We start from the raw sequence: 6,779 nt of genomic DNA on the forward strand, positions 1-6,779 counted from the left end.
ACCATATGCAAAATTAAACTCAAAATGGATTAAAGAAGTAAATGTAAGACGGGATACTATAAAATTCCTAGAGGAAAACATAGGCAGAACGCTCTTTCACATAAATTGCAGCAATGTTTTTTTGCCTCTGTCTCCTAAAGCAAATAAAAGCAAAAATAAACAAATGGGGCCTAATTAAACTTAAAAGCTTTTGCACAACAAAGGAAACCATTGACAAAACGAAAAGACACCCTACTGAATGGGAGAAAATATTTGCAAATGATATGACAGATAAGGCATTAATAATCAATATATATAAACAGCTCATACAGCTCAACATCAAAAAAAAAGATGAATAAAAAATGGGCAGAAGAACTGAATAGACATTTTTCCAAAGAGGAAATGCAGGTGGCCAACAGGCACATGAAAAGATGCTCAACATTGCTAATCATTAGGGAAATGCAAATCAAAACCACAGTGAGATATCCCCTCACACCTGTCAGAATGGCTGTCATCAAAAAGAACACAAATAACAAATGTTGGTGAGGATGTGGAGAAAAGGGAACCTTAAAGTACAAAGTACACCATTGGCTGGAATATAAATTGGTGCCACCACTGTGGAAAACAGTATGGAGGTTTCTCAAAAAACTAAACATAGAACTAGAACATGACCTAGCAATTCTACCCTTGGATATATAGCTGAAAAAAACAAAAACACTAATTTGAAAATATACATGCTCCCCAGTGTTCATAGCAGTATTATTTATGACTGCCAAGATATGGAAGCAACCTAAGTGTCCATCAACAGATGAATGGATAAAGAAGATGGTGTATATATATATATATATATATATATATATATATATATACACACACACACATACACAATGCAGTACTACTCAGCCATAAAAAAGAATGAAATTTGGCCATTTGCAGCAACATGGATGGACTTGGAGGGCATACCCTCAAAGACAGAAAAGACAGACAAAGACAAATACTGTACAATATCACTTATATGTGGAATCTAATAAATACAACAAACTAGTAAATATAACAAAAAGGAAGCAGACTCACAGATATAGAGAACAAACTAGTGGTTACCAGGGGGGAGAGGCAGGGAAGGGCAACATAGGAGTGGGGGTTGTGTTGGGAGGTACAAATTATTGGGCATAAAATAGGCTCAAAGATGGGGAATATAGCCAATATTTTGTAATAACTGTAAACGGAAAGTAACCTTTAAAAATTGTAAGAAAAATTGAAAAAAAATTTCAAGTTCAGTTTAAACAATCACCAACTCATATAGGTTAAAAGGGTACATTTTCTGGTATATGAATTATATCTCAACTTAGAAAGGAAGATATAAAACTTTTCCAAAAACCTACTTGGTTCAGCCATATGAAACTGCCATTTTTGTCTATCAAAATTACTGACTCAGCAATTTAATAGTTTATTTTAATAATAGTAACGAGTCCTTCCCACTAATATGATAAAAACAGGAAGCTTTCTAAATAGCACTAATAATTCTAATTGCAATGAATTCTCAATTCTAAAATACCATTGAAGAGAAAAAAGCAAATAATCTCATCTACATTGTCCACCTATCTCTCATAAATCCTCTTTTCCTTAAGCTAGTGCAGCGCTCCCCAACCTTTTTGGCACCAGGGACTGGTTTTGTGGAAGACAACTTTTCCTCAGACCGGGGTGGGGTATGGTTTCGGGATGATTCAAGCGCATTACATTTATTGTGCACTTTATTTCTATTATTATTACGTTGTAATATATAATGAAATAATTATACAACTCACCATAGTCCTGGCAGGAGGCGGAGCTCAGGCAGTAACATGAGCGATGGGGAGCGGCTGTGAATACAGATGAAGCTTCACTTGCTCGCCCACCGCCGCTCACCTCCTGCTGTGCGGCCCAGTTCCTGACAGGACACGGACCAGTAGAGGTCCGTGGCCCGAGGGTTGGGGACCTCTGAGCTAGTGGATCTTTGCTTGGTAGTTCATTATTGACACTAGGAAAACTGAATTCCAATAATATCAGAACTCACATGGATGATGCAGTCTCCAAACTATAAAGCATACAAGATCTCAGAAGTTCTGGGGTGAGTTGATCAGCTACTGATAAAAAATAGGAAGCTCACAATCTCTGGGTAGCAATGGTCATGAGCTCTGGTGCAGCCCTGCACACAATGTGGAAGCTGGTAACACTTCTAGAAAATTACAACAAAACTTCTGTACATTCAGGAAAGCCGTTATTCTGGGTAAGCATAAATAATGAATACGTTGCTCAGAGAAAAACTAGAAAAGTTTAAATTGCAAGCAATGAGGAAACAAAGTCGGAGGAAAGAAAATACCCATAAGCTGAGTGGGGGCAGTGGACAGAGTCATTTGCTGTAGGCACATTTAACTCGTGAATCTTTCTGTTTCCATAGAGAAAATTACTCTGGGAAATATTTGTTTCATTTGTTACCAAAGATGTTTTTAAGTGAAAGTGGAAAGACATCATTTCAACTTTTCAGCTTGTCTCTTGAGCAGGGAGTACATTATCAGTCTCCTTCATTCATTGACAGAGTGCGAAGTATGAATATCTAAGGAAGCGTTAACAGGTGAAGCATGGACAGGGGAGAAGGCATTGTATTTTTAATTATGTATTTAATAAAAGCTACAGAAGAAAATAAAGGCTAGTAAAAGAACATGAGGTGAAGGAAGGTCAAAGAAGGTGCACTTCTTCTTTGTGCTGGCGCTCTCTTACCCTCTCTGAAATCTGTATAAGATTTTCTTTAGAATGTTCTACTATACAGTCATAGGGTAGACTAGAACAAGAGGCATTAGCCTCCTGAATCTAGCTTGTTTACATACCATGTAGTCGCCTAAACTCAAGCATAAGTTGACTTATTGCTATGCAGATTCAATTGTGCTACTTTTTAAAACCTGCACCTTCTTGCAACATAAAAATTTATCCTAAAACCCCCAAATTGGGACTTCCCTAGTGGCGCAGTGGTTAAGAATCCCCCTGTCAATGCAGGGGACACGGATTCGAGCCCCAGTCCGGGAAGATCCCACACGCCGCGGAGCAACTAAGCCCGTGCACCACAACTACTGAGCCTGTGCTCTAGAGCCCATGAGCCACAACTACTGAGCCCGCGAGCCACAACAACTGAAGCCCACATGCCTACAACCCGTGCTCAACAATAAGAGAAGCCACTGCAATGAGAAGCCTGCACACCACAACAAAGAGTAACCCCCCCCCCGCCGCAACTAGAGAAAGCCCGCACGCAGCAACGAAGACCCAACACAGCCAAAAATAAATAAATTAATTAATTTAAAAAAACAAACCCAATTAACAATATAAGTACTGGCCCTACTTCTAGACACAGCATTATCATTGCTTTCCATTATGTAATAATACCACTGGATTGTAAACCTTTTGAAGGCAATCATTTTCTCTTGTAACGTTCTATCTTCTTTAACTTCTAGGTTGGTAGTGGTTATGTGATTGTGTCTGCATTGTTGCCCACAGAATCCTATTGTTTCTCTTCCTGAAAGCATCCTGAGATGACAAAGTCCGTAACTGAGTTAGGAAGCCTGAGGTCTTGATCTATGTGAGCATTACATTCCTTGAACACAAAATAACATATTTGAACTAGTTTATTTCTAAGTGTGTAATATACGTATGCCCATTTTCTGCTCAGATAACACCTTGTCTATTAATATTTCACTTTCAATGGATGTGCTTTCCTCTCCCCTAAAATATTCAGGAATGTACATAGTTTAAGGAGATAATTATATAAAAATGAAGGATCTTGTTTCCCTTCTAGATTATATTAATCATTATCCTGAGTGAAAATTTAAATGTGATCTATTTAAAGGGGAAATGCCATATTCATGGTATGTCTTGATGACTAAAAGTCTTTGAACAAAACCTTTCATTGCATGCTCTGGGAAAAATAGGAAAATACCTTACTGTGCAGTTGAATGCATTCGTGGCTGGTTAAATGGCCAGATACTCATAATACTGATTAATTGAGGAAGGTCTCCAGTGGAATGCCTCTCAGAACTTTGCATTGAACCAATTCGACATTTCCTGTTATCAATGATTTTCATATTTTAAAACTACATGTCATAACTTGATGTAAGGATAAAAGAATATGTTACTACTTTGAAGTAAATATTTTTCAAATAACAGAGATTGTAATAATGGGCTTAAATCAGCAAAAGAGAATTTAATGAGAGACATGTTAGGTAATTCTTGTGTCTAAGTTTGAAGAATCAAATACATAAAGTAGAGCAAGTAAAGTTTAGCTTTCTAGCACCTTGAAATTAAATGACACAGGTGTTTCTGTTTACAACAAATTCAACAGAAGTCAAGACTGTGTTGGTAGCCAAACAATCTCGTGAAGGATGGGTGAATGTCTGTCTAGACGCTAGACGTGTTTGATCCTGGATCCAGAGAGTCTCACTGGGTTTCTGTATATAGCCACAATTCAAAGGAATAAGTCTCATGTTTTTAGTGTCCTTTTTCAGAGGGAAAATAATTTAAGTTATCAGATAAAAGTTTACTCTTAATGTTTTTAGGAGTACAAAGAACAATAATGGTGTGTCTAATTTTAGGAATATACATATTTGATGTTACATTTCAAACAAAAATAATTGAATACTTTCCACTTAGTGATGGTGTAATATCTAGGTACAGAGAGCAGCCTTTAGTGCAGTACTGTACAGTGAATTTACTAAAGGTTGTATATGGGCACCTGGAAGGGAGTTGATACCATCATGTGACTTCACTCTGCACAGTAGTTCTAAATAGTCAAGTATATTAGGGCTGTTCCTCCATCTGTGCCGTTGCAATTGCACTTAGAATAAAATCCAAGCTCTTCATGGCTATAATTCTCTGCATAGTCTGGACTTGCTTACCTTTCCTACCTCACTTTGTGCTATTCTTCCTCTTTTCACAACCCTTTAGCCCTGGTGGTCTTGGAATGAACCCATGAGTACGGTCAGATTCATTTAATGTACCTAAAACAGATTGAAAATGTCTGTAATATGTAGCACATGTGTGCAGAAAATGTAACTCAAGTAACATTGGTATAGCTTTGTCTAGGAAAGATTAAGAAATTTTATAAATACAATATCTAAGTATTACTTATGCAGCTATTTCCCATAGTTGTAATCATCATCTCTTACCAGGGCTTCCTCAAAGCCAGGACTTCTAAGTTAACCAATTCTAACTTTAAAAGGTTTTACCCATAACATCCATCCATTGAAAATATTACAAATCACAGATAATATTTGTCATGTGGGTCAGTGACCAAACAAAATATTTATTAATTTTTGTTCTATTTTATTAATGAGCATGATAGACTGAACTAAAATGCGTATTTCATTCATTTAAAATAAAATCTTTCTAAATCCCTGGGGTTGAAGGTCTGAATAGACTGAAAAGAAATGTGGGGAGAAAAGAAATTGAAGTTGTGATATGGTTTTGATTAAAGTGAACATTTTCTGAGCTTTGTAGTTAACGACTTGCATATGGAAATTATAGTTGCTCTTAATCTGCTTTCAGAAGACTGATGCAAATATTAAAAAGTAATGAACTAACAAGACTGTTTGTTAATGCCACATAAAAGTGCTAATTATACACCATTTCCTGACTACAGCTAAACCCAAGAGACATCTTCTAAGAAACTGTTAAATAAGCTTCTTCACTAGAAACATGAATACAGCTGAGAGGCATGATGAATTTCCATTAAAGGACCTCAGTGCTACCTCACCCTTAAAAAAAAATAAAAAGAAACTAAATACAGAAAAAAATATAACATGTTAAATGTATTCAGGGAGCAAAATTATTTTGCTCGTGTAAAGTGACTCATTAATATATTCACACCTTATACTCAACATATGCTTTAAAGGGTAGATTTCATACTGAACTATATTTAGTCTATATTTGCAGGCTTATATTGTAAGGTTGTTGTGAATTTCAGCGTTATTACTTTTAATATTTTAATAGTGTCAGTCATAGCAGTAATTTTCCAAAGTACGTTTGAAATGTTAGCCTGGTGTTTGGGTTTTAGGATTCTAGCTATATTTCTACATTATTCCCATTAAGAATATTTTTTATGCAGGTGCAAGAGAGATACTTCATGGGACTTTTTCTTTGTAGAGATACCATTAAAGCAACTGCCTTTTGTCAATTATATTTTTAATTTATTTTTTCGTATGAATCCACTTTCCATGTCTAATGGTAGCTTTTTAGCAGGTAATTTATAGTTGATAGACTGCTGGTCTTTGATCATTTGCTGGGCATGTTGAATGACAATTATTTTTTAATTCTATCAACATCGACGTTGTGGTTTCTCTAAACTGGGCTCATGCTTTTTAATGATTTTCCAATCTTATTGAATATGAATGTATTTGGACCCATTGGCTATTAACCTGAACCACAGCTAGTAGCTGCTGCTTCTATGAATAAATTAGAAAAAGGTATCCACTCTGGGTGGACAAATTGGAAAAAGTTGCCTCTCCTCAGGTGTACTGCTTAGCAAGCAGAGTACAAACTGAATTTCAATCCCTACTTTTACCACTTTGGCTAGACACCCTTGTGCAGGATACAAACTGTACAACCATATTCTTGGTAGGCCTGCTCTGAACATTTTAAAGTGTGATTATCATAAATCATAGAAAACAATTTATGCTCAGTACTCCGCAGTCATGGTTAGGTTACATGCAGTTTTAAAATGCTTAAGTCATCCATGCTTGTCTTAACTCCCTATTTTTAAATTGCTCACGTTCAACAGG

Source organism: Lagenorhynchus albirostris, chromosome X, assembly GCF_949774975.1.
Source record: "Lagenorhynchus albirostris chromosome X, mLagAlb1.1, whole genome shotgun sequence".
NCBI lineage: Eukaryota > Metazoa > Chordata > Mammalia > Artiodactyla > Delphinidae > Lagenorhynchus > Lagenorhynchus albirostris.